Genomic DNA, 12,974 nt, shown 5'->3' on the forward strand with positions numbered 1-12,974 from the left:
TGACTGAGCCACCCAGGCGCCCCATGACTACCCTATTTAAACTGCAACCTATCCCTGCTCCTCCTTCCCCAACCAACATTCCTGGTCCCCCCACCCTGCTCTATTTTTTCTTTTATCCATACACTTACATCTTCTACCAAACTTCAAAGCTTACTTACTTATTTTGCCTACTGTTTATTATCTGTCTCCCACATCTTCCAATAGAATGTAAGCTCCACAGAACAGGAATCATTATCTGATTCATTCCTTATGAATCTGAAGAGCCTAGGATAGTATCTGACATACAGTAGCTGATGCTTATAGAGTGCTATAAATAAATAAGTCATGTTTGTAAAATTCTTATCACTGTGCCCAGTATGGAGTAGTAACAAAACAAGAGTTCACACTTATTCATTGCCATTGAGTGTTTACATATAATAATTCATTCAGTCCTCAAGACAGACCTAGGAGGTGGGCTCTATTATCTCCATTTCGGTGAGAAAATGAGGCACAGAGATGTGCCTAATGCAACTTTCTAACATCACTCTGCCAGTAAATTGTTGAGGCAGGATAGTGTGGCACCAGAGTCAGGCCTTTTAATAGCTATGCCATACATCTCTCTCAATAGACATCATTTATATTTTTAGATCAATTTAAAAGTGAATCAGCATAAAATTTTTTTAAGTTAATTTATTTTTGAGAGAGCACAAGCAGGGAGGGGCAGAGAGAGAGAGAGAGACAGAGAGAGAGAATCGCAAGCAGGCTCCATGCTGTCAGCACAGAGCCCGATGTAGGGTTCAATCCCACAAACTGCAAGATCATGACCTGAGCTGACATCAAGAGTCAGACACTTAACCAACTGAGCCACCCAGGTGCCCTGTGCAAGAACATTAAATTGCCAAATAAACTAGACTCAGTCCAGGTCTTTGAGGCCAAGCATGGTCCTCTTTTCATATTAATGGGAGAGAGAAACACAAGGTTTAGTTTGAGCATTGAAGGTACTTTAAAAAAGGTTTCTTATGGTTTTGATATGTGATATTATGGTTTTTTCCTTGAATGATTACCCCTTTCTGTGCCCATTTTGCCATTTCATGAGCCTCTTGCAGAACCCCAATTTCCTGAGAGTAAGCTAATCACTAATTGGGAGATCCTGGGCATTCACTTGCTGGTTGGGGTTATTTTTTGGCTGGTGAGAGCCTGGGCTAGCTCGTCCCTGAAGATGACCTCAAATAATTCTGTCTTCCTTGTGTGGGCTCACCAGTCCTCCTATTAAGAGGCAGAGCTTATGACACCTCTCTAGAACAGCTGAGCCTGCGACTGATTTGATTAATAGAATATTAAGCAGGAAGTACTTTTTGGGAACATTTGAGCCAAGGCATCTGGAGATTTTTCAGCCAAGTCCTTGAGAAGCCTAGCAGTTTCAGCCTTCTCCCATTTAGAACCCAGCCATTGTCCTGTGAGGAGTTCCGAGCAACCATGTGGAGAAGAATCGAGGCTCTTGGCTAAGCACCCAGCTGACAGCCAGCACCATTTGTTAGCTGCGTGGGTGAGCCACCTGAGACGTCGACCTGCAAGCCCCGAACAAACCCAGATGACGTCATGTGGAGCAGAAGTGAGCTGTCCCTTTTGAGCCCTGCCCAAATTGCAAAATAAATGATTGTTGTTGTGTTAAGCCATTAAGTTTTGGGGTGGTTTATTATGCAGCAAAAGATAACTGAAATCTCTTAGAAGTCCTGAAAACATTTTACATGAGCAGTTTCTCCTCTCATACAAGGTCCCACTGCTGAAAATGTCATGGTTGGGAAGCTTTATGTAGGTATTACTCTTTAAATCTTGACTACATCATAATGCCATAAACTTGGAGAACTGTGGACTGAAAAATAAGTTTACGTGGGGACTGCCCTTAATTGTTTCCTATACTAACAATAGTCCTGTTAGAATTGCCACTAGGGTAACTAGATACAACACCATTAATTCTACTGGTTCCAAAGATACCTGAGATGCCGTTAGGCTAGACAGTTTCATTTATATTCTGGAGCCTTCTGTAAGGGAGGACTGACAACAGGACCCCTCAGGCATAAGAGAAGAGAGACATAGAATTAAATCATGAAGGTTAAAAGATGTGACTTTCACCAAAAATCAAGACCTTCTCCTCCCTCTCTCTTTACACACACACACACACACACACACACACACACTTCTTCATTGAAAAAGAAGATGCCATTCTGTTAAAATTTGTCATTGACTCTCTAAATGGACACAGTATTATAATAAGCCACCATATATTTTGCCTGTTGGGTTCATTACATGTAATAGTAAAACACTGCAAACCTCTGAGTTAGGTGCTATTTACTGCCTCCCTTTTACAGATGGGGAAACTGAGCCTTAGAGAAGCTGGGCAAGTTGGTAAGTGGCAGAGCTAGAATTCACACAACTCTGTCTAGCTGGAAAGCCTAGGTTCTTTCTACCAGCCCCTTTCCCCCTTCTCTCTCTCTCTCTCTCTCTCTCTCTCTCTCTCTCACACACACACACACACACACACACACACACACACACAGGAGAATCTTGTATTCCATTGACTTTGAGGACTGTCATTTTCATGTTTCTGGGCTTAGCTTTGTAAACACAATGACAGGAATGGAATTCAAGGTTTCTTTTCTTTTTGTTTTTGTTCCTACACCCAGTGATCCAGTTGTACAAATAAGTGGGCTTGTTTTGCATTTTTGACATTTGGAAAGAAATTCCATGTTGCTAGTGCTCATTAACGTGCCTGAGGGCACTTGGGTGTTTCTACTTAGATCTTCCTTCAGGCTGCATTCTTTTCCCATGGACTCCAGGGACTGGGGAGAAGGCTCCCCACTGGATCTGCCTGGAGAAAGCTGTGACTGTGGGAGCCAGAGGCTTTTGGCCTTGTTTCAGCTCTGAGCTGGAGGAGTGCCATGAAATCACATGATGTTTGGACTAAAAGGGCAAGCCAAAGAATGTCTTTCTCATCCTGCCCTGGTCAGTGAAATCCAAGCAGTGAGCAAGTGGGCCCCAAGTTGCTGCTTCGGTCCACTGGACAGGCCAGCACAATGGAAGAAAAGATGAGTCTCTAAGACAGGCCCACTGGGGCTCCTGTCACTTGGCACAATTCCAAAACCAGTGAGTAAGAGTCAGGACATACAGGGAAGGATGGTGGCAGATCCCAGAAGGAAATTTTTAGATTATCTGATTAAGTCCCCTCCACTAAAGGGAGCGAGGGTGGTAGTGGTGATTAAAGAAGTATAAGCTAAGAGAAGGGACCAGTATTTTACAGATTATTGGGGTAATCAAGACTAGATTCCAGGTGTCCTAACCCCAGGGCCAGGTAAGAGGACTCAAGAGCAAAGGGCGATCCTAGTCTAGGCTATGAGTTGGTGGCATGTGGCCACTATTCCTGAGTAGCACTGTTAATTAGATCACTTCTTCCGGGGCCTGTTTCTTTAGACTTTAGTCTGGATGCCATGGGGAGTGAAGGTTGGTGCAGAAGAAAAGTCAGCTTGTTGCTGATAGAGAAGATACTTGCGGTTTCCATGCTCTTCCCGGTCTCTTCCACTTTCCCTTCCTTATTGTGTATCTTCCTATTCTTCTGGATTAGAAAAAGAATAATATAGGACTGTCACATTAGTACTTTTTGAGTGTCATTTATCTAGACCACTAAGGGCCTCATACCAAACCGAAATGTTAATCTAGCCTTTCTTGACCGACCTGAGTCGCTGTGCTCCTGTGACCTTTCGAAGTCCTCCTGGAGACCTAGCAGATGGTCCCTGGCTTCCCACAGTGAGCCAGGGCTCATGATACAGTTGAGTGTAGCCATGAAGGCAATCTAGGTTGAATCCTGGCTCAACCTTTTTTTCGATATTGGAGCAAACTATACTAAATTGTAGATATGTAACTTTTTTAAAAAATTAAAATTTTATTTTAAAAATGATTATAGGTTCACGTGCAGTTGTAAAAACTAAAACAGAGATCCCACAATCACTTGTTTTTAATATAATGGTAACATTGTGCAAAACTCTAATCTAAAATCACAACCAGTATGTTGACACTGACACAGTCAAGGTTACAGTAACAGTTCCATCACCACAGAATTCCCTGTGCTGCCCTTTTATAGCCACAACTACCTCCCTCATTCCTTGCATCCACTATATATTCTCTATTTCTATAATTTCTCCATTTCAAGAATGTTCTATAAATGGAATCACACAGTATGCAAGCTTTTGGGATTGGTTTTTTTAAGTCAAGAAAATTCTCTGGAGATTTATATAGTTTGCTGCCTGTATCAGTAGTTTGTTACTTTTTATTTCTCAGTATCATTTTGTGGTCTGCAGGTACCACAACATGTTTAACCATTCACCCATTTAAGGACATCTGACTTGTTTCCAGTTTTTGGCTATTACGAACAGAACTTGTATGTACATTTGTGTATAGGGTTTTGAGTGAACATAAGTTTTCTTAATTTCTGAGATGGGTACCCAAGGAGTACAATTGCTGGTCTTACAGTAGTTGTTTGTTTAGTTTTATAAGAAGCTGCTAAACTTTTCCAGAGTGTCTGTACCATTTTACATTCCTACTAGCAACGTATGACTAATCCAGTTTCTCCCTTTACATCCTTGCCAGCATTTGGTGTTGTCACTATATTTCCTTTGAGCCTTCCAATAGGTGTGTAGTGATATCTCGTTATGGTTTTAATTTGTATTTCCTTAATGGTTAATGATGCTGTGTATCTTTTCATGTGCTTATTTGCCATCTGTGTATCCTCTTTAGTGACGTATCTGTTCATGTCTTTTGCGCATTTTCTAATTGGATTTTTTTAATGTTGAGTTTTGAGAATTCTTTATTTATTATAAATACGAGTCCTTTGTTGGATATGTAGTTTGCAAGTATTTTTGCCCAGTCTGTAGCCTGTCTTCTCTTCCTCTTAACAAAGTCATTCACAGACCAAAAGTACTTAATTTTGATAAGGCCCAATTTATTGATTTTTCCTCTTATGGATCACGCTTTTAGCAACAAGTCTAAGAACTCTTTGCTTAGCTCTAGATACTAGAAGATTTTATCCTACTTTGTTTTCCCAGAATTTTTATAGTTTTACATATCACATTTAAGCCTGCAACTCATTTGACTTGATTTTTGTATGAAGTTTGAGGTTTAGTTTTGAGGTTCATTTTTTGCCAATGGATGTCCAGTTGTTCTAGCATCACTTGTAGAAAAAGCTATCTTTCGGCATATTTATGTCTATGGGTCCATTTCTGGGTTCTTTATTCTGTTTCATTGATTTATGTGTCTATCCCTCTGACAACACTGCACTGTTTTGATAATTATAGTTTTATTGTAGGCCTTAATATCAGGTAGAGTAATTCTTACCACTTTATTTTCTTTTTCTGTGGAACTTACAAAATATACCCACGTATCTTTCCAGATTCACCTATTATTTACATTTTGCTGCATTTCCTTATTACTTGCCCCCCTACAAACACACACAAATGTGCGTGTGCGCGTGTATATAGGTATATATATATATATGTGTGTGTGTGTATATATATATACGTATATATATATATACGTATATATATATATATATACGTATACGTATATATATATATATATATGTTACTTTTTTCCCCTAAACCATTTAAAACTAAGTTGAATGCATCATGACCCTTTATTCCTAAATACCTTAATGTGTATTTAGGGATATTTTCTCACATAACCACAGTATACTTATCAACTCCAATCAATTTCTCATTGATAAACACTTTATCTACTCTGCTATCAATATTTCGATTTTTTTGAAAGTTGGCCCAGATGATAAAAGCCTCCAGTACTTGGTGTGGTCTAGGGCCAGGTATTTTTGTTGCCAGGTCTCCTTAGCCTCTTTTAACCTAGAACATGTCCACAGCCTTTCTTCATCTTTTAAGATGTTGGAAGAATACTGTACCATCCCCGCTCCCACTTTTTATTTTAATGTTTATTTATTTTTGAGAGAGAGTGAATAGGGGAGGGGCGGGGGGGGGGCAGAGGATATGAAGCGGGCTCTGCACTGACAGCAGAGAATGGATGTGGGGCTCTAACTCATGAACCCTGAGATCATGACCTGAGCCAAAGTCGGAGGCTGAAGGAACAAATGAACTGAGCCATCCGGGGGCCCCTACCGTTCCCACTTTTAAAGTGCAGTCCTCATTTGGAGTTTACCTTAGATTTCCCTATGATTAGATTCAGGTTGCGCATTTGTGGCCAAAATATTACAAAGCTGATGTGCCTTTCTCTAGTGTAACACATCTGGAGGCATTTGCATTTTATCTGCCTCCTTTGGTGATTTTAATTTTGATCACCTGGTGAAGCTGTGTATGATATTTGGGCCTTGAAAAATGGCAGTTTCATGACTCAACCGGCATACAACTTTTATTAAGGCTTTATAAGTGTAACCTGTCCTCTCTGATGCTGTTTGTTTTATCTGTAAAGTGTGGATATTAATAATTTCTCTCCCCTTGAGTATCTTTGGGAGAGTTAAATAAGGTAATGTATGTAAAATCTGGCACATAAAAACCACCCCATAAATATTATTCTTACTGCAGCCAGGCAAGCGTTAAGAGATCTTGATTTGGAGCTTCCTCCCAGACACTTCCAATTACAAGTAAAATAGAGACAGAGACAAAGTGGTGTGGGGCAGGGGGTCTCTGCTCTGCCATTTTGGGTTCCTCAATTGTAAAATGGGAAAATGCCTCCCACCCCACAGGATGCTGTCAGGCTTAATAGCATGTATGTAAAAGTGCCAAAGTGACATAGAATGGGTTCTCAAAAAATCATGAGCTGTTGTAAGAGGAAAGTAGGAACATCTGTTAGATTTAAAAAAATATGTATTTTTTTAAATATAATGTGGGATCATTCTGAGGCAACAGGAAGGTATGAAAAAATGCACCTAGAGCCCAGAACTTGGGAAACGTCACCATTTACCTCTGGGCAGACGACTTACAACCTCCGCGAGCTTCAATTTGATCATTTGCAATTTGGGGATAAAATCAGTGCACCTCCCCGGGGGTTCCGGTGTTAGGCAATGATGCCTCGCGGGACCTGGCACTCCATCGACGTCTCTTGAATGAAGGACGGGGGAACTAAAGCGTTCACCTGCAAAGCCGCCGGGCACTCCGTGCTTCCCTGGGGGGCGTCTCCAAGCAGCGTCCGCGCGTCGGGCCGCCGCACCCCGCAGGCTGGGCGCAAGGCGCCGCCCCCCCCATCCCCACCCCGGCCGCAAGCTCCTCCCCCGGCGGCCGCGTCCACCCCGGCGACCGCCCGGCACCTGCAGAAGCGCGGCGGCGGGGGCAGCGCTAGGCCACCCTTGGGCGGCGGCAGCGGCAGCGGGGGAGGGGCGCGGGCGCACAGATGGGAGCAACTGAGAAGGGCGGCAAGAAGAGCCGGAGGCTGTTTTCTTCGCTGCGGCCGTGGAAGGCGACCCGGCGGCTGTGGAGGACGCGCTCGGCTCCCAAGGCGGCGCAGGGTGAGTGTGGTCCTGCCGGGGGACCTGTTACCGCGCGCGGCCGGCGCGGCCTCGACTGCAGGGGGGCCGCGGTGGCTCCCGCAGCCGTAGGCGGCGGCTCGCGCCCACCTCTCCGCCCCTGGGACCTGAGGACCGGGGCGGCGCGGCCAGGATGACCCTCGGCTCCTGTGACAAGACCACCCCCCGCCCCCAGCTTTCCCGGGGCTGCTCGCCGAAGTGCGGGGGCCGGTCTGGCACTGTCCCCTCTCTCCCTCCACCCCTTGGCCCCTTAGGCATCTGTTGTTGGGCCGGGTGGTTGCATCTTGTTTCCCGCAGAAGCCCCTGTGTGTACCTTTGACCCTGGACAGAAGGAATTCAGGGTGCCTTGGGGACACGGTTTACTCAGGTTTGTGTCTCGCCCGACACCTGGCCGGGTGCCTGCAATGCAGTAGCCTGTTGGGGGAATGAATCCGGACCCAAGGCTACCTTCAAGGTCTTCTCCATCTAGACCCACCCCCTTTCCAACCTGTCTGCGGTGATTCCCTGTTACCACCTGAGCTCTACTCCTAAGAAACTACTTCCCAAACGCATTCCACCCTGTCCCCACGAGGGCCTTAACTCACATTTATTCAGTCACCGATCCACTCCATTCATTGTGGCCACGGTTTTTATTGCGCTCTTGCCGTGTGCCAGGGCCTGGAATGAACAAGGTAGGCAAGGCCCAGCTCTTGGCACTACTTCTAGAGGGGGAAACGGACATTACACACATAAAACGGCTTAACATCCCCATTACCAATTGCTGTGTGTGCTGGGAAGGAATCCCACAGTCTGCTGGGAGAGGGAAAAAGGCAGAGGCGCCCTGGCTTACACGGCCGATGGATGGACAGGGAAGACCTCTCTGAGGCAACATGATTTAAGCGGAGACCTGAAGACTGAGTAGGAGTTACTCCAGCATGGAGCCTGGGGAGAGTGTTCCTGCCAGAGAGAAATACAAGTGGGAACATTCCCAGTGTGCCTGAGCCTAGCAAGGGGAAGGTGAGGGAGGCAGGACCTGGATCAGGGTCTGGGTAGGACATGAGGAGGAGCTTGGTTTTTCTTTCTAAAGTGAGCCGGGAAGCTACTGAAGTGTTCTAAGCCGGGACATGACCTGATCTGCTAGCTCACTGCCTTGTGCGTATTTGTAATGGCCATCCATGCCTTATTCTCTCAGCCCGCCTGTCCATCAGGGGTGCACAAATGCCATTTTCTCTGTGAAGGCCTTCCTCAGGTTTCTGCCACCTGTAACCTCTTCTTTTAGTATGTCCTCACCTCTACGGCATCTGTCACTGTTCATCTGGTATTTTAGATTCCACGTGGGCAGGCTCTCATCTACTTCTTCTTTATATCCCCTACCAGGCTAAGTCCGGGCTTGGTACCTTCTAGATACCTGTTTGCTAGTATGTGTGTGAGTGTGTGTGTGTGTGTGTGTGTGTGTGTGTGTGTGTGTGTGAGTGTGTGTGTGAGGAGGTGGGGGTGGGGTAGGTTCTGTCTTGTTCTTTCTGTTTCCATCATCTGAGGATTCTTTTTCTGAGAGACTGACATGTCTTGATTTCTAAAATGGCCGACCTGACCCAGGGCAGAAACTACATTGCACCAGGGCCCTGTCATAGATACAGTGGTCACCCCACCCACCTCCACTGCAGGATTGTTTTGAAGATTAAATGAATTGATGAGCTGAATGTGTTAATCATTGTAAAGTGCTGGCACACAGTAAACATTCTAAAACTAAATTGGATGAAGAGCAAGAATTGTCTTTTAAATATTTATTTATTGCATTAGAAAACAAGCTTTTCTATTGTCGGTCATTAGAGCAACACTGGCGTGGTATGGTCATCTTTCTGGCTTTCAAAGAATGGGTTATTACTTTTAGTCAATGCACAATTAAATTCCTTCCCCACTGCCATTGAACTGTTGTTGAAACTTCATAGGCCTGAAGGCTGACCACCCCTTTTCTTTAGTTTGCCTGAGGAGTCAAAGAGAAGGGTTATTGCAACAAGTATTCCTTGAGTGATAATTATATGCAGAGTGTAATTCCAGGTGTTGTGTGAACGTTTACGAAAGAGGACTAAATGGACATTCCCACTGTAGTAAAATGGATTAGAATAAGTTTTCTAGTTCTGTAGTTTTTTTTTTTTTTAATGTTTATTTTTCTGAGATAGAGAGCACCAGCAGGGAGGGGCAGAGAGAGAGCAGGACAGAGGATCCCAGGTGGGCTCCACACTGACAGCAGAGAATCCCTGCAGGGCTCAAGCTCACTAACCCAACTGTGAGATCATGACCTGAGCCCAAGTCGGTGCTCAACCGACTGAGCCACCCAGGCGCCACTCTAGTTCTATGGTTTTTAAAGCCAGGTCTATACTGTGTACATAGCTATCCTGTTCTCTCTTCTCGGTTTCTGTCCTAGAGTTCACCCATGGCTTCTTGGGGCTCATTGCCATGCCATACCTCTTTTTTCTTAAGTAAGATCTTGGTCAATCACTATATTTCTCTATTTCCCCCTCTCCTCTACAACCATTGTAATGTCTTACGTTATGTACTTTACAGCTTATAGAATAGGTCAACTATAAGATCTTGTTTCATTTTGACAGCACCCTGGAAGGAGGGAGGGCAGATGGTGTTTATTTCCCCCATTTTATAGATGAGAAGGTGAACCAAGAGACAGTGACTTGCGGGAGGCCATATGGCTGGTGAGTGGCAGAGTCAGGCCTGACTGCCCATACATTCTTTCTGCCACATCTCCCTCCACGAAAATGCAGAGAAGTAAAATCAATAAATATCTTACAATGAAAGAAATCCATATCCCAATTTTATTTGATATCTTTTTTAAAGGTGGTCTGAATTTCTCATAATGATGGGGCATCATTTCATAATTGATAGCCACCAATTTGGGCATCTAGAATCATATACTTTGGTGCCAGACTCTGATTTGAATCTGCCATCAGTAAGTGGCACAGTAATAAGCCGTATGATCTTGGGCAAGGTGCTAAATCTTTCCAAAACTCAGTCATGTATCACATATGTAAATAAAATAGAGAAGATATAAACATAAACAAAAGAGAGATGGTAATTCCTATGTCATAAGTTACAGTGATGATCAAATGAGTTAATGTATATGAAGTGCCTGGGACACAGCTCACAAGGTGGTAGTTATTATTTTTATTAATATTAGTTCAGATAGTTTATCATACAATCACATCCCAATGATGGTTAGTCACGAGGCTGGAGAGCTCGGTAACCTGTGGGAATAAGACATAGCCGGAAGCTCGTTAGGGGCAGCTGTTCCTTCTGTACTAACCAGGAGGTCTTCCACACCACCCTTTTTTATTCCACCAGGGTTGCAAGTGAGAAGTAGTTTAGCTTTGGGGGACTCTTGGCATCTTTTCAGCCTAACACTGTGTCCTGAATGCAGCAGATATTCAATAAATTGTGTTTTTAATGAAAAGATCCTTTCGGATATGGAGGTATATCCAAAGAGAATGCACCTGAAATTTACCATATGATCATTTGTGACTGTAAGTAGGATAAATACCTAGAAGGACAATTACTGGGTTAGAAGTATATGCTTTTTTAATTTGGAAAGATAGCTCATCTCCATACATGTGCTAATCTCGTTCCTACCAGGAGTGTGTACAATTCTTGATTCCTTACATCCTGTCAGACTTTTTAATGCTTGCCCATTTCATGAATGTGAAATGGTACTGCACTGTTGTTTTATATTAAATTTCCTTGACAAATAATGAAGTGAAGATCTTTTCACATGAATATTGGCTATGTGTGAATAAAGCCTATTCATCTCTTTTCCCATTTTTTTTATTAAAAAGTTTTTTTTAATGTTTATTTATTTTTGAGAGAGAGACACACCAAGCATGAGCAGGGAAGGGGCAAAGAGAGGGAGACACAGAATCTGAAGCAGGCTCCAGGCTCTGAGCTGTCAGCACAGAGCCCAACGCAGGGCTCGAACTCATGGACTTTGAGATCATGACCTGAGCCGAAGTCAGATGCTTAACAGACTGAGACACCCAGGCACCCCTCCCATTTTTTTTTTTTTTAACTTGATGGTTTGTCTTTTTCTTATTCACTTACAGTTCTTTAAATACTCTGGATACTGGTGCACCTGGGTGGCTCAGTCGGTTAGGCATCTGACTCTCGGTTTCAGCTCAGATCACAATCTTATGGTTTGTGAGTTCGAGCCCCAGGTCAGGCTCTGTGCTGATAGTACAGAACCTGCTTGGGATTCTCCCTCTTTCTCTCCTCCCCACTTCCCACACTGTCTCTCAAAATAAATAAATAAACATTAAAAAATAAGTAAATACTCTGGATATTAATCATTTGTTGGCTTATATGTCCAAACAACTTTAAAAAATATACCTAAGCATTCAAGCTTTTCCTAATGGGAATATGAAGAAGCTGTTTCCAATGGAAATTAACCCTACAAATGCTTCCAGCCTTTCTAAAAGAACTACATTTTAGGCAAATATCAAAACTTTTAGGTTACAGAGAAGGAAGTGAATAGTTGGTGAAAGTATTTTTTAAGAAGTAGACCTTGAAATAATGGAAGAAAACTGGCTCTGAGTTTCTCCCACCAGAAATTACCTCCCGCCAAGCCTTGGTGGGGCAAAGAGCCCTTTCCTGAGCTGTAGTCTTCCCCAGGAAAGACAGAGATTGGAACTATAGCCAGTCTCTGTCAGCATATGTGCTTTCCAGGACAAGTTACTTGGAGAGGAGGACAGGTGATCTTCAGTTAAATTCCTCACTGCCATTTTCTAGCCATATGCCCCTAAAAAGGTCACATTGAGTGGAGATAATGATTACTACCTAGGGATATTGGAAGGATCAAATGGGATCATAAATATGAAAGGTCTATGTAAATATGAGGATATTTGCTAGGCTCTGTGAAGTAATCAACACTGTGACAGAGTGGAAAAGACTCACTGACCTGTGATCTTTAGGCTCTCTTTCTCCCCCTAGCATCTGTTCTGCATACAGGTGCATGATTGTTGAACAGTGGTTATCCAAGCGTGGTCTCCAGAGTAGCAGCATCAACATCTCCTGGAACTTGTTAAAAATGCAAATTGTTGGCTCCCACCTCAGAGCTACCAAATGAGAAACCAGAAGTAGGGTCTAGCAATATGTTTTAAAGTTGTTTTTTTTTAAGTTTATTCATTTTTGAGAGACAGAGTGCAAGCGGGAGGTGGGTTGGAGAGAGACAGAAACACAAAATCTGAAGCAGGCTCCAGGCTCTGAGCTGTGAGCACAGAGCCTGACCCGGGGCTTGAACTCACGAGCTGTGAGATCATGACCTGAGCTGAAGTGGGACGCTTAACCAACTGAGCCACCCAGGCACCCCTAGAGATCTGTTTTAACAAGGCTTGCAGTAATTTTGATTTATGCTAAAGTTTGAGAAACTCTGGCCCAGTGGGATCTGCAAAGGCTTTAAAGTCAGCAAATATGGGTTCTAAAT

Source organism: Panthera tigris, chromosome C1, assembly GCF_018350195.1.
Source record: "Panthera tigris isolate Pti1 chromosome C1, P.tigris_Pti1_mat1.1, whole genome shotgun sequence".
Lineage (NCBI taxonomy): Eukaryota > Metazoa > Chordata > Mammalia > Carnivora > Felidae > Panthera > Panthera tigris.